This window comes from Pinus tabuliformis, chromosome Q, assembly GCF_031772625.1.
Source record: "Pinus tabuliformis cultivar Carrire ecotype Pingquan chromosome Q, CPIR1, whole genome shotgun sequence".
NCBI lineage: Eukaryota > Viridiplantae > Streptophyta > Pinopsida > Pinales > Pinaceae > Pinus > Pinus tabuliformis.
In genome coordinates, this window is record NC_142296.1 from 766952239 (window position 1) to 766969173 (window position 16935).

A 16935-nucleotide genomic window follows, 5' to 3' on the forward strand; every position below is an offset into this window, starting at 1 on the left:
GTGTCATAGTATTATAGATGGGTTATGCAAGACCATCATCCTTGAGTTCCTTTGTGGAGGAAGAACTTGCATCACTTGACTTATCATTTTCTTGAAACTGCTTTTTATACCCATTACTTATCCTTTTCCTTTGCTTTGATTGGCTTGTTTAGAAATCTTCCATCGATTTCATTTCAATCCCTTTTTTATATGGGCATTTCATTGCAAGCAAGGGTTGGGATGTTTTATTTACGTCCCTTTAACTTTGACAAGTGTGATATGCATTGCATTAGGATGATGGCCTGAACATGAAGGGGTAGAGAACAAGTTAACTTGGTTTTAATTTATCATGCATCCCTTGCCACTTTTTCTCATTTTAAAAATTGTATACTTTTAATTTCTTTATTTTGTAGGTATATCAACCTTTGAATGTTTCCAAGTGTTCGACATTGAATAAACCAATGCTCCCGGCGTGTTTCTCGACATGGACTAGATGCCTCTTGTGGATCCTTATCTTTGACGATGCAACCATTAACTAACACTTGAGGATTTTTTTCTAACGACAATCATGATTCCCAAAAAGTGGTACTAGAGAGTAGGTCACAAGTTCGATACGCACTCGTCTCGTGTTGGGGGGGGGGGGGGAGATTGTTGGACATTGGATAAACCAACACTCCTTGTGTGTTTCGTGATATGGACTAACCGCCTTTTGTGGATCCTTATATATGGCGATGCGATCATTAACTAATACCCATGGTTTTTGGTCTAACAACAATCGTGATTCCCAACACGAAGCCCTTCTTCTCATAGGATGAGACAAGAAGGGAACCAGTATTAGCAACTAACAAAAATCAAATAGAAGAAAGGACAACGAAATAGGGACAAATGGCGAGTGTTAAATATGAAAGAATGTGGACACACTACTTATATAATGGCCTACTATTCATGCCCCTCCTAGATAATGGAATAAAAACCCACGGTACATGGAATTTAATAGAAGGAATGAATGACCACCAATGTAAAATAAGACAACAAGCATAACTTCCAAGCATCATGACACATTATTGAGATTTAATCTATGATCCTTACTTAAATTCCTTGAAACTAAATGTAAGAACTTTGTATGAAACAATGGCTAATGTATTTCATGTTCACTCGTCTACTTTCATCAAAAGAACATGTTCATCAACTAGATGCCCTCACCAAGGAGTGACTGAGAGGCATATGAGAAGATGGTGGTACCTAAGGATTATGTGAGGTTATTGTGTATAAATCCTCATCTTAGGAGAATAATTTTATCCAAAAGTTACCCATGTATATGGATAAGTAACATGTGGCACATGTTCTCCTATTGTTGGAGAATGTTAGTGATCTACATGCAAACAACAAGTCGAGAGAAACAATCTCCTTGGTGAAGGAAAAACGAAAAAATAAATACAATATTAACCCATTTGGCAAAAAAGGGTAACCCTCGCTGTCAGTTGATGAGAAGAGGAAGTCAAAAACTTTTCACCACCCAATAGGGAGACAACAGAGGAGTGGTTAGTAGAAAATATTTGATCACAATAGTTTTGATGAGCTTTCATCATTTGATGTGGCTAGTGACTAAACAACCATTCCTTGACCAAGATTTTTCCTATACTATTGTAACAAGGAGATAAAGCTTGACAATTAGACATTCTCATGGATTTCCTCAACCTACATGCTATATACTATAATTAAACAATGTAAAAATAATCCACTTGATTGTAGTGAGAGGGGGGAGAATTTGGAAGGATTGTAATTATGTTTTACTACTCCGATGTAAGTACAAATATTTATTTCCTTTTCAGTTTGATCCATTTGCGTGATGCATTGATAACATAAGCTTTATGTTGGATGTTTAACTAGTGCCTCACATAAGGTTGTAGAGTCTCCTCCTTAATCAGGTGTTGATTGTATTGTAGTGTAGGTTAGTTTACTTTCATTGCAATTAATTTGAAATTAATTAACTAGTCATTCTGTTTCATATCTTTTTCTTATCAGTTTCATTTCTACAATTTAATAATTTATTGGTTTTCATCTTTAATATTAAATTCCCAGTCTAACCATATTTCAACATGTTACTTGCAACATGTATGTTTCCATAATAGAATTGAGCGTTGAAAGACTAACTTGATTGAGTCGCTAGACTACTTATTTCCTGCAAGTGTGTTTAATTTTGAAATGTGTTTACTTTACTATTTTTTTTTTTCCTTTTCTGCAAACTAGATTAGATCTCCTCTCCGTTTCTACCATGTGTTTCCATATGATCTTTGCATGTGGTTGAGAGCAGGGAATCAACACAATTGACCATTATTATCTCATTGTTTATCTTGTTTTCTCTAATGTGTTTCTATTATGATCCTTGTGGGTGGATGAGAGTAGCGAACCACAACAATCCACCTAATTATCCTTGCAATTTTTCTAAACTTTGCAATAGTAGTTAGTATTTCAATTCTAACAATTGTGTGAATCTTTCAATTCCTACCAAGTAAGTGTGTGGCTTATTTTACTTGGTGACTTGATAAATATCGTTAACACCTACACTTCATAATTAATTAATTAATTAATATTGCAACTTTCTTAGCACTTAATAGATTGCATTAGCTTATGTACGATGCATGATAGTTTTCAAGTTCCAAACAAACACTAGATTGATAATTAAATGCACAGTTTCTCATTTATCTACTAAGAAATTAATGGTTGATTGAAGATCCATCAACATTATCAAAGTTCACCAAATATCATTAATGAAAGAGAACCATCCACACCATATACTTTTCCAAGGGACAAAGTGCTCAAATAGTGCTCTATAACGAATTAAATAGAAAAGACAAGTTAAGAGAAATCATATCTCTCCAATGTGCAATAATACAAATAAGCTAAGATCTCCCTCATTTAAACCAAGGAAATGAAGCAATTTAGATCCAATTAGCCTAAAATACCCTAAGAATAATAAATCCATGACCTCCAATACAACCTCAAATATGAAAATTTAACAAAAATATAGCAATAAAACATGAAAATTCCCGTAAAAATGGCCACATGTGTGAGTAAAAAGGCCTTAAATGGTGATGTCATCCTCAAAATACATTTTCCCCCATCAAAACGTGCAATGAATGGTCCAAGGGGCATGTCACCTAGTCAAAGGTCATGTCTGATCATCCAAAATTGCTCTTTCAAACCCAACATCCTCCTCTTCAAGCTCATGTCATGTAATGGGGTACCACATCATCATGGAGAGGAAATGTACTAGCTTCAATGGTCAGTGTCCATGGTGTTAAAGGTGGAGGAGGGTCTATGTTAGTGTCACAAGTCATCATAAATCCCAATGCTCCCCATGAATTGTATAACATCCATCATGACGTAGAAGTCCCTCCAAAGGGTGTGCAATCATCATCCATGAAGTGTAAGAAACACTTCATTAATGTCATCCAAAGGACCATGACCATGTTTGCATCATCATCAAGTACAAGATTAAGGAATAAAGTAATATCATTTAACACGGACATAACTATCATTAAGAAATAAAATGTGGACCATATTCAAGGTTAAAACATGTACGTTTATCATACAAAGTATGTCCTTTAAACTTCATGCTAGCTTAAAATATCTCACAAAAGTTTTTGTATTTAGGTATTTAAGAATCATTAGATGTCCCTATTAGAACCTCCTATCCCTAAGGCGAGGAACACTTCCTAGGCTAACCCTTCAATCAATAAGTTTGGGTCATAGTTGATGTGGTTTAGGGTGTACTTCATAAGAGGTGTCATACTCTTATACATGGGTTATGCAAGACCATCGTCCATGACTGTCTTTGTGGAGGAAGCACTTGCATCACTTGACTTATCATTTCCTCGAAACTGCATTTTCTACCCATTACTTATTCTTTTCATTTGCTTTGATTGGCTTGTTTAGCAAGCTTCCACTGATTTCATTTCAATCCCTTTTTATATGGACATTTCATTGCTCACACGGGTTGAGATGTTTTCTTTACGTCCCTTTAACTTTTACAAGTGTGATATGCATGGGACTAGGGTGATGGCCTGAACATGAAGGGGTAGAGCACAAGTTAACTTTGATTTAATTTATCATGCTTCCCTTGCCACTTTTTCTCATTTTAAAAATTGGCACATACTTTTAATTTCTTTATTTTTGCAGTTACATCAACTTTTGGATGTTTCCAAGCCCCTCTTCTCATAGGATGAGACAAGCAAGGAATTAATATTAGCAACTAACAAAAATAAAAAATAAGAATGGACAACGAAATAGGGACAAATTGCAAGTGTTAAATATGAAAGAATGCGGACACACTACCTTTATAAAGGCTATTCATGACCCTCCTAGATAATGGAAGAAAATCCCCAAGGTACATGGACTTAATAGAAGGAATAGATGACCACCAAAGTAAAATAAGACAACAAGTATAACTTCCAAGCATCCTTACACATTATTGGGTTTTAATCGATGATCCTTACTTAAATGTGTAACACTAAATGTAAGCACTTTGTATGAAACAATGGCTAATGTATCTCATGGTCACTCATCAACTTTCATCGAAGGAACATGTTCATCAACTATATGCCCTCACCAAGGAGTGACTAAGAGGCATATAAGAAGATGGTGATACCTAAAGATTATGTGAGGTCATTGTGTATAAAACCTCATCTTAGGAATACAATTTTCTCATGTATATGGATAAGTTACATATGGTACATGCTCTCTTATCGTTTGAAAAGTTATATATGGTACATGTTCTCTTGTTGTTTGGGAATGTCACTGATCTACATGCAAACAACAACGTGAGAGAAACAATCTCGTTGGTGAAGGAAAAAGGAAAAAAAAAAAATACAATATTAAAATTGAATGCCTAATTATATACTAAAATTATTTATAACATAAATTTTATTAATATATAGTTTATTTTAAAAATTGTTTCTAATACCTACACTATAATCAGCTTAATTATATATAAAATCATTATTTAAATTTAATGTCCACCTTTTAAATTTATTTAATTTTAGATTATTTTTAACTTATAAATAATAATTATTTTTTAATGAAAATCTTCAATGCAATTACTTAAAAATTCATCGCAGTAATAAAATAAATATTGTTATTTATATATTTTCACTTTATTTTGAAGTTACAAATAACAATATAATATTTCTTTATCAACTATGAAAGGTACAATCGGAATCTGATTGGCTGAAATATATACCATAACAATATAATATTTCTTTATCAACTATGAAACGTACTAACGGAATCTGATTGGCTGAAATATAATAGTAAACCACTTATCATGGGTTGTCTAAACATTAGATTTTTCAGAGTTTTTAGTTAGGATTTGGTGAATTTTTTTGGTTAATCTTCTAATTTGTGGAAATTGAACCACTCGAGAGTTCATATTTCTTACAATTTTGAAGGGAAATAAATGCCTGAAAACCCTAAAAAATATGTTAACAGATATATCACGGTTTGGTGAAATACATTTGCTTATATGAATTATGTTGGCCTCAGCAAACCGTCATTGATGAGCCATAAGTATTTGCATACAGAGCATTGAATGCTTTCCATGCTGAGGTGTGCATAGTCCAGCATCCAGAGTATTAAATGCTCTGCTCGCCATGATTTTGACTTTATTGTTCAGATATTGAATGGTTGTAGGTAAATACAATTAGTTGAAAAAGAAAAGCGATTCCAAATGTCTTTTAGGAGATACCTATGAGTCGGATGTGGCTAGAGTAGAGATAGCCATTTCAAAGTTAAACAGCCAGCAGCCCGCCCATAGCCATGGACTTGTTCGTAACGTTCTGGATACAGATGCAGCTGTTGTCGAACAGTATCGCGTTCATACTTATCTCATGCATCTTGATCCCAATGTTTCTACTGAGGAGGAGGGTATGGAAGGTGGAACTGCCATTGAAATGGCCACTCATCGGCATGCTTCCTTCGCTGGTCTGGAATTTTAAGCATCTGCACGATTGGGTCACTCATCTACTCAATTTCAGCGGTGGAACTTTCATTATGGAACTTCCATGGATGAATAGGGTATTAACTGCAGATGCCGGCAATCTGGAGTACATTCTGAAGACCAGATTCCATAACTTTGTGAAGAGCAACTACTTACAGAGCGTACTCCGCGATCTGTTTGGGGACAATAGTATTCTGCTGGTGGACGGCAAGTATTTTAAGCATCTCAGCAGTCTCACGGTTTCGGCAGTCACCTCCACAAGCTTCCGCAATTATTCAATTCGTTCCACTGTCTCCTTGGTGCACGATAGACTTCTACCCCTTCTCCGCAAGGCTTCGGACGAGGAGCTTATCATCGATCTCCACGACGTATTTCGTCGCTTTTCGTTCGATCTCACATGTTCCTATGGACTGGGCTTCGATCCCATGTCTCTTCTCCTCGAGCTCCCACCGGTTCCTTCCCTGACTGCCCTGGACGAGGGTATTGAAGCGTGCATGCATCGACTGCTAATGCCCGCATTCTGTTGGAAAACATTGAGGTTCTTTGGCCTCGGAATGGAGCGCAGGGTCCGTGGGGCTCGGAAAACTATGGACCGTTTTCTAGCCCCGATTATTGCGTCTCGAAAGAAGAGCACTGTTCAGTACATTGTGCACGACTACACCGAGGGTCGACCTATGGATTTTCTGTCGTTAATCATTCTAAGCGAAATGCAGTGTAATGGCGGCATCCTGCCTTCTTACGACTTTTTAAGGGACTTCTCTTTCAGCTTCATCGTAGCAGGCCAGACGACGTACGTGGCTCTCTCCTGGTTTTTCTGGCTGCTTCATCAACACCCAGAGGTTGAGGAAAAGATTGTACAAGAGATAGAAGGTATCTTAAATCAGAGGTCGGTGTCTGCAGATCGAAACGAGCCGTTGCCTTTCTCAATGGAGGAAATAAAAGAGATGAAGTATATGCAGGCGGCGCTGAGCGAGTCTCTTCGGCTTTATCCATCTACTCCAATAGACCTGGTAGAGGCGGCCGAGGACGACGTGCTGCCCGACGGCACGAAGTTAGAGAGGGGGTCCATCGTCATATATTTCATCTACTCTACGTGCAGATTGAAGAGTGTGTGGGGGCAGGATTGTGGGGAATTCAAGCCGGAGAGGTGGATCAACGACGGGAAGGCAGTGAAGGCAAAATCGGAGTTCAGGTACGCGGTTTTCAACGGCGGACCGCGAAGGTGTGTTGGGAAAGAATTGGCATTTTGGCAGCTCAAGTGGGCTGCGGCTTCTGTTCTTGCCCGTTACCAGGTGAGGGTTGTGGAGAGGCACCCCGTTGTTCCCAAGTTCGGGTTGCTGCTTACCATGAAGCACGGCCTTCTGGTTACAGTTCGCCCGCGCACTCGATATAGCTCTGCGGGTGCAATCTGAAGTATGGTGTGCTTTCTTTCTCCAGCAACCTATATGGTATAAATAATATATATAATGATTCGTTCAAACCATGTTCTGGTTCCGAAAGTTAGGTTTTCAACTAGTACATCCGTGCTTTAGTTTCACCAGTGTCCTCGAAATTGTATCGCCTATATTGTAAATTGCAACGTTGATATATAAATACATATATATCAAATTACGTATATATATCAAATTATATGTTAGGCACTCACAATGGGCACAATGAATGGTAAACTCTATATATATTTGTAAATGTGCAAAATGTATCATAAACTCTATATATATTAGTAAATGTGTTTGATAGAACCAGATTGATGTCAGTTTTCAGTTTTTAATTTGTATATAGAAATGGTATTGATATCAATTACATAGTTGTATTGCTTGTGAATCTATTTAAATGTTGAAAATTAATAAATCATAATTTACTATAATTAATAGTAATTAATTATATTTCAAAATTAGGCTCGAGAGGTTGTGGTTTAAGATCCATCCCCAAGGAGAATTATGTAATGACTCTTTCTTAATTCATATATATATATATATGAAAAAACCTAAACATATTTCAAAATTATATTTAATTAATATTAAAATTTACTTTAAATATGATTTTTTATGAACATCAAATATAATTAATGGTTTCAAAATTATTAAATTTTTGTAAATTAATTTCTCACGATTTTAAATGTATTAGTGTAAGAATTATATTTTTTTGTCTTGAAAGTTATGGAAATTTTGGTAAGGGAATTTTGTAAATCTAAGTAAAAGTTGTCAAAGTTTATAATTTTAGATGCTTCAGAGGTTTTTGATGGTGCTGAATTCATTTCCACCATCAAAAACATAATTCAAATACTGCATCGACAATATTTTTTGAAATTTTTTTATTGACCAAATTTTAACCACTTTTAACCGTGCAATTCCTCCACCTCCTCCACCTCCACCTCATAAATAATTGTCACATACATAAATGATTGTTAGTTTTATATATAAAACTTACATAAAATCCTTCTAACCTTTAAAGTTAAAAAAAAAAAAAAAAAACTTAAAAACTAATTAATTTACATTTTGTAAACAAATTTTAAAAATAATTTTAATAATTGAAATGTTAGATTTTCTTATTTTCAAAAAGATTCATAAATTCCATCTATCTACTCTACTCACTCAGATTGGAGTTTTTATAACAGAAATGGTGTGTTAGATAATAGTCTTGTATGTGGTTAGAATTTAAGATGTCAGAAAATATTTAATCAAAAACTATAATTACATGATATTGATAAGTTATTTTCAATTACTTGTCTATATTAGTTGATCAAATAATTCCATCAATCTACTATACTCACTCAGATGGGAGTATTGGAGTTTTTATAATAGAAATGGTGTATTACATAATAGTCTTGTATCTGGTTAGAATTTAAGATGTCAGAAAATATTTAATCAAAAACTATAATTACATGATGTTGTAAGTTATTTACAATTACTTGTCTATATTAGTTAATCAAATAATTATTTAATTCTGATTAATTTGATTATGTAACTATAATCACTGAGTAATCCGGAGGTGGAGTTTTGAGCATTACATTCAGCTTTTATCGCTTCATATTCCATTAGCATAGGTAGTGGTAGAGATGAGCGGGAGCATTACATGTTGGATAGATAAAACTGTTTCAAAATCATATGAAGAACACTATTACACAGTTTTTAATTTTCTCGAAGTGGTTTAGATAATTTTACAGTATAGTTGGAAAATTAATGAGGGTTTATCATTTAGATTTGAGAAATTTGATAAATAGGGTGTTTTTGTTAAAACACTTAGATAATCTAAAATTATTAATTTAATTTTCTAGCTTTATCAAAATGATATATTCGCAAATTTAATCATACTCTCGTGAATCCCGGCGCAGTCAATGCAAGAATGGCCTTCGAAAAAGTATCAAAGAAAATTATTATGTTACCCTCCGTGTAGAAAGTATACTCCGTCAATTTTTATATGTATTTCCATGATCTTACTCTTGTTTCAGCTGGGCGAAGGTTTCTAACACAACCACATTTCCTTTGATATACATTCAGTTGTATTTTCATTTTTCACAAGTTAATAAGATTATGAAAATGAAAATAATAAACTTATATCAATTACATTACATTGTGATAGTATAAATTTATTTTTCATATTATTAATATTTAAAAAATCATAAAAATTATTATTTTTAATTATTTTATATATATAGATAGATTTATTTTTATTTTATTAAGGATATTTAGTTTATTTTTTAAATAAGTTTTGTTATAATATTATATAAAATAAGCTTTGTTATAATATTATATACCAATATTACCATTTCGAAATATTATAGTTTGAAAGATTTATAAATCATGTTCATATAACATTTTATTTGTTTATTAATCAATTTAATTAAAGACTAAGAAAACATAATTAAATAGATTTACACATCAATCAATGGTAAACATCAAAACATTTACTTTATTATATATCACACATTGTCTACATAAAAAAAAATCATAACCAATTAATAAATTATAATTTTATTTTAAATTATTGTTATTATTACTTATAAAAATAATTGATATATGAGCTAAACATTTATACATTCAAAAAAACATATAACAAAATCGTTAACCATGAAAATTCACCTCACATTACTTTGGAGATTCTTAATCTATATATATGCTTTGTAACAATATTATGGGTCAATACCATAACTTATCAATTCCACATGTCCAAAAAACCATAAATCAGTTCCTATAAAACTTGTTCATATGATATTTTTTAATTAATCAATTTAATTAAAAATGACATAATTATTTTTGTGATAACTCTCAACCTTTGATTTGTAACTACTGCTAAGGATATTATAGAATATTATGTGCACGTTGAATCTTTACCATCCACCTAATTATGCCAGTAGGGATATATATTTTGGAATAAGACTTTCAAATTTTTAATTTAATTATTAATAATTATTAGGTGAATGGTAGAGATTTAACCTTCATAGAATATTCTAAAATATTCTTAGTAATATACACAAATAAAATGTTTAGATTTATTTCCAAAGTAGTTATGTCTTTTTTTTTTCTTTGAATCAAATTGATTAATTAAAAAAAATTGTCACATAAACAAAAGTCATATGAAATGAGTTGTGGCTTTTTGGCATGCGCTATTGATAAGACATAATATTACCTCATGGTATTCAAACAAAGAAAGTGGGGATAAATTTCTATGGATAAGAATCATGTTCCATGTTTTTCCAAATGTATATGTGTTGAACTTATATATTAATTATGTTTATAATTAATAATAGCAATAGTTTAAAATAAAGTTATAATTTATTTAGTTCTATGTATTTTAAAAAAAAAACGGGTTATAAAGTGAATATGGATCTTCATGTTCCAAAATTGTATTGCATTTAGAGGTACAAAATATAGAAAATCTATTCTTGTGATAGTTTGTACCAACTATTCTAAATAAGTGTTTGTTATATTCTTGGCAAAAAAAACTTTATAAAAATATTTATAGCAATATATATCTACATAGCATCAAAGGGTTTCATAAACTATTAATTTATCTATCAAGGGAAGGTCTTGGTTCACCAACTTCTCTATGTAGCTTGAGTCCTCATCCTTATCCCTTTGTTCTTGCCTCCTGAGTGCTTTTGTCCTTTTTCTCCATAAGTTTTTCACTAGTCCCAACCACTTCCAAAGTGAACTTAACCCCACTACTGGAGTTTTCCTTGAGCTCAACCACCTTGATATCCAAGGCTGTCAATTCATTCTAAATATCATCTTGAAATTGTTCCATTTTACTCTAAAGAAATTCATGTTTAGTATCCATCAATACTACATACATCTTCCACTCCTTCTCCTCCACAAAGCTCCTTAGTTTGATGGTGTTTAGCAACCCCTCAATAGATTCTAGCAATCTTGCTAGTAACCTACTCATTTTAACCTGCTCGTCTTCCTAAAATTGATTCCTCATTTCTACCATAATAGAACTATGGTGTTCTATGCTTCAAGCTTCAACATTTAATAGCTTCCTTTGTTCACAATTATGAACACTCAGCAGTAGCACAGAGCGGGATTGAAGATATAACCTCATATTTCTCTAAACCACCACCATAGATCATTGAATTGTGGAGCTTCCAAATCCATGTCTGAATCATGATGAATTCCTTAAATTCCAATCAAATGATATGAAGGAAGAGAAGTATTAACGTCATTGTACAATGAATTGAATGAGCTAGAAGGGCTGATGCTACCCTCACTCGTGCAAACGCCTTCCATCAGTGAAGTATTAAAATATTATGCCACTTGTGCTTGCAATTTATACCCTCTTATCATCGAATGTTATGATGATTATACAGGGGTTCATCTTCTTGGGTTTGCTTGGCCAGAAAATTAATCTTTACTAGCATTCCTTTTGTGCTAGCACCAGATTACGAGCCAAGATTCGATTTCTTGTTGGGAGGAATGTTTGGATGGATTCCGCCTTCAAAGATCGTTCAAATTTTTGGTTGCGAAAACCTTTATAATCATTATTATGGTTATAATGTTTGTTTTTAAGATTCATGGAATGGGTGAGTTAAGAACCAACCCTTAGTCCAATTCAAATTCCCCTTCTCCAATGTAGTTCCTCTATTAGTCAATTATTCTACCTTTGTATTCAACCATCTATACACGTGAAAGAATTCAATTTTCTCAAATTGCATTGATTGCAAAATGATCCTTTGAAGGATAGAAGGAAAAGTTGAGCTTTACAATCCTTTAGTTTTTCACACCTAACAAATTACAATTATTAAATCGCCAAACACTGATATTTTGGTGATTTGATTTACTATTGTTATTTCCAATACTTTCCAAAATGCTAGATATTCAAATTTTATATGTGATGTGACACCCAATCCCCAAGCATATTAAATATCTATTTTTTCATCAAGGGGAAGGATAACCCCTCCCGCTCTTGTCACCCTTGGGTTTCCTTTTGAGGCTTTGTCAAAAATAATGAAAATTGATTCCTATTCAAGTGCCATTGATGGAAGTTCGTTGAATTCTATGTGATATAGAAATTTCCTCTTTGTGTTGGTCAAAATTTGAAGCTACTAGCATGATCTTGTGGCTTTTGCACTTTAATCTAATTCCTTTCCACTTGATTTAGAGTTTCCGGTTGAGAGTTTTTAAATCCATAAACCATTATTGCATCAAATAATAAACTTGATGCCTTTTGGGCCACTAATAAAGGACTTGTTTGTTCTTATTTGAATATTTCTCTATTCTTGGTGATCCAAATTGACTAGAAAAGAACTTCGGGGAGAGATTCCCAACAATAAAGTGGTAGTGAGGGAGCCTTCCTCGGCGATGGAAATTTGTTTCTCCATGTTTCAAACACATCAATCCATGTTCCAAGGATTGTTTTGATGTAGTTAAGTTGGAATATGCTACTTGCCATACTACTAGGGAAAAGGGGCATTGCCTAGGTAGATGTGGTATATTTTCCTCTAATTCCCTACATAAAACACATCTTGATGGCCCTTGAATATTTCGTTTCTTGGGATTTTTTGTGATAAGTATTTTTTGGTGAATTAAGGTCCAACAGAAGGTATTGACTTAAGGTATCCCATCCGTATGCCATAGTTTCCTCCACAAATTTGTTGGGAACTCAGTAAGGGGGCATTTTAACAAAAAATTCATAACCTTCTTTAACTATGTATCCTTGATGAGAGATCATCTTCTAGGATCACTAATCTTGGGATTATATATAGATATGAACCATTCCTTTTAGGTTGTGGAACAACATTTCCCATTGCTGATGGAGATGTATAGGTAATTTTGGGTGTAACAATCCTTTCCAAACTGCCTATTCATCCCATTTGGAGATAACTTTTAACCTAACATAACCTTCTCACTGCATCCAATTTTCCAGGTCACTAAAATGCTCTCAACCAAGAAGGGGTCCTTATGGAGCAAAATTGTCTTTCCATATGTTGACACAAGCTCTCTTGCCAAAGCACCAACTCAAGTGTTTAATAATTATTGGGGTAGCTTCTTTACATAGCTTCCAAATCTTAGAGGTTGTACCTATCCACTCAGTTGTATCCACTCAAAGCAATTGGATTTTATGAAAATGCTTTCATAGAAAGGCTTATTTCCAACACTCGTTGGATTTAGATAAGAGTCGCCATATTATCTTCACACCAAGTTCTAGATTCATGATGTAAGGATCCTTCATTGTCAGTTCTCCATACAATTTTGGAAGTCAGATGATGTTATAATGCACCATATGGAACTTTTTTTCATTATGTTTACCTCCTTGCCAAAGAAATTTGTGAATCAAGGGACTTATTTGGGTTACCATGCTCTTGGGAGATAAAACACCAGAGCACAAATATATTGGGATTGTTGATAAAACCGTTTTAACAAAGACTAATCGTTATGTTGTATTGAGCCAATGTGAGCACCATTTTATGGTTTTTTTTTTTTTCATTTAACAATTTGAAATGTATTATGAAGTAAGTTCTTTTATGTTTAGTAAAGATTGGTTCTTATCAAAATTTACTCGCCATTTAATTTATATGGTTGCGCTAGTAATTATTGATAATCAAATTAAAATTTTAGAAAGAGACGTGTCGATTGACATAACTACTTTTGAGATACTAAAAATATTTTGGAATATTCGATGGAAGTTAAATCCTTACCATCCACCTAATAATTATTGGTAAGTAAATTAAAATCTAAAATATCCTATTCCAAAATAGACATGTGATACAAATTAAAATTTGAGAAGTCCTATTTCAAAATAAACACATCTATAGTCATAATGGAAAGTGTAATAGTAGCATCAATAATGGTTTGATGTATATAATAATAAGTTAGTATTACAAATAATCAATTTTTCATAACTTTCAAATATTTATATATTTCTTATATTTCATTTTCATATTTTATTTTATATTTTTGTTTTTATCTCAAATATGTATATATTTTGTATTCAAATCATTTTTCATATTTAAATCCTTTTCATTTTAATTGTGTGTGTGGGGGTTTAAACTTTAAATATTTTTAAAAATAATTTAATAATTTTTTTCTTGTGTGGTAAATATTGCATTTCCTTCTAAATTGGAGTGTACTAGAAGTACTAAATATCTCAGGCCAGTCTTTCACTCAGAAGTCCAAACCATAACCAAAATTGCATTATTCATAAAGAGGAATAATATATATTGAAATTTTCAAAAAGATAGTGAAGATGAGCTATGAACTAAAAAATAGACCAAACAAGCCATCAAGACAAAATGAAGATCGAAATGAAAAATAATTTGGGACATGGCATAAGTTAAGTAGATGTATCAGAGACTATGGAAGAAACCTAAATAGGGTCTTCATCGTTGTTGAGGTTGCCTCCTGCTAGAGGAGCAATGCTCAGGTGTTTCTCTATACGATCCAAGCTCCAGTCCAAGTCTCACAAGTGACGATGTAGATGCTATAGAGAGTGTAGGATGTCTACTCTATGCTCAAAGTGGTCCATTGAAATTCATCCCAGGATAAAATTTAGGTGCCAATATAATTTGATGGTTTACATGTACTGGTCAAAAGTGTCATGCATGTGTTCAACGTTTGACTCCCAATTAACTAGTTTGGTGAGAACCTTAGTGTCCAAAATTTTTAGTTGTACGGAGGCACCATCAAGTGACATGTGGCATATCTCTTCCTAACTGTGGCCCAACATGGTATCCAAAAGCCTGATAATCATTTCCTTGAGGCAATGGTAGGTACAAGACTGACCCTAAGAATCTCAATCTTGATAATAATTTTCCCGTCATTAGACACATGCACACTGATGGGGCATGGTGAGGGCCACATTGAAGAGAGAAGACAAAGATGTAGGGGGGGAGGGGGACAAGTGATAGACCAAGTGAGAGGATCCACGTGAGGAGGGAAAGGAGTCACGTGGAAGGAAGTAAGATAAAGGCAAGGATTCAGAGAGGAGAAAGCATATGACATACTGCATAAACGATGATTGAGCTCAGGAGGAGTTAGAAGGGAAGACACGAAGCCTACTGAATATGGTAGCTATAGGAAGCATGAGACAATAGGAAATGTACCAAAGAATAAATGTGATGCTCCATGAGCTAGACGAGGGATGCAAGAAGAGTGCACAATAGTGAAGATGGCCAGAGAAAAACTAGTAAAATGAACAAAACAATAAGTGAGTGGGATGAAAACTAGAGATGAACAAGGCTACCACTGAGGTTCTTCGACATCTATAAGGATTATTCGTAGTTGTGCATAAAAAACTTGAATCAAAAGCCATTACATGCACAAAAATTTGGCATAGAGAAGTAAATAACAACACCAGACCAATATGCTAGAGTACCAAATGGAAAGCACCCATAGGTCTCCAGTTGGAGGGAGTAGACTTGTCAATTATGTAATTGCAATAGAGTATCAAAGGTGGAAAAATAGGGCCTAGCCAAGGCTCACATAACTGGGTTGGTCAATGCCCATGAATTTTTTTACCAAGACGCACAAAGGATGCTACAAACAAAGGGGATTGATGGGTAGACACTCCAGATGTGAGTAGAAGCACGGAGGGGAGAGGGGTGAAATACATTAGGGGAATAATAAAAATCACCCAAGTCAGGCTTTGACAAGCCTAGCATGGTAGTAGGAAATCAATGTGGTTCGCATACTCAGGCATGAGATTAGGTGACCTTCAATCAATTCACATGATCCACAATCTTTATGTGTGGAGAGTTATAAATATATGGTAATGAAGGGTGTTGCTATGTCTCCGAGCATGTTGTCCTCATCCATTTACAATATAAGCACCCCATTCAAAAAATTAATTATATATTATAATAATTTAAAATTAATTTTATATAAAAATGTATAAAATAATTTTCAATATAATAATATTAAATTTTAAATTTATATAACAAGAGCCACGTGGTGGCATGTTACTGTGTATTTGTATACATGACCTTTGTGCATATAGATTTTTAGTTTATTTGAGTGAAATGATGTGTGAAAATAAAAATATTTGAAAAAAATCATTGAAAATGTCTATATTTAAAATTTAAAATATGTTTTTATTTTAAAATTTCAATTATATTTTTATATTAAAATGAAATGATAAATTCAAAGAAGTTTTTAACTATAATTGAGTTAGAAATGTTGTCATTTTTAAATAATGATAAATTTAATGTATATTAAATATATATTAAAAAATAAATTATATTAATTATTATAAGATAATGTGATGATTAATATAATTATTGAAGATAGTATACTTTATTTTGAAATTATTTAAGAGTATAAGTTTTTTCAATAATAAATATTCAATAAATATCTATATTAACAAATATTTAGTATCTTTAATTTAAAAATATGGTGGGTGAAGCCAAAAAGAAGTTCGACTTTTTTGTCAACTCGTGAACTAGAGACTCTCGGGTCCAGTGATTCTCTGCAGTTCTCAATCAAATTACAAGCATAAAAAACCGAGTTAGGCACAAAAGGGGAACT

The 16935-nt window shown here is 33.2% G+C and overlaps 1 pseudogene; it reads left to right on the forward strand.

Moving 5' to 3' along the window:
- Window positions 1-5796: 5796 nt before the first annotated feature.
- LOC149221748 (cytochrome P450 86B1 pseudogene) lies at window positions 5797-7389 on the forward strand (annotated as a pseudogene).
- The last annotated feature ends 9546 nt before the right edge of the window (window positions 7390-16935 follow it).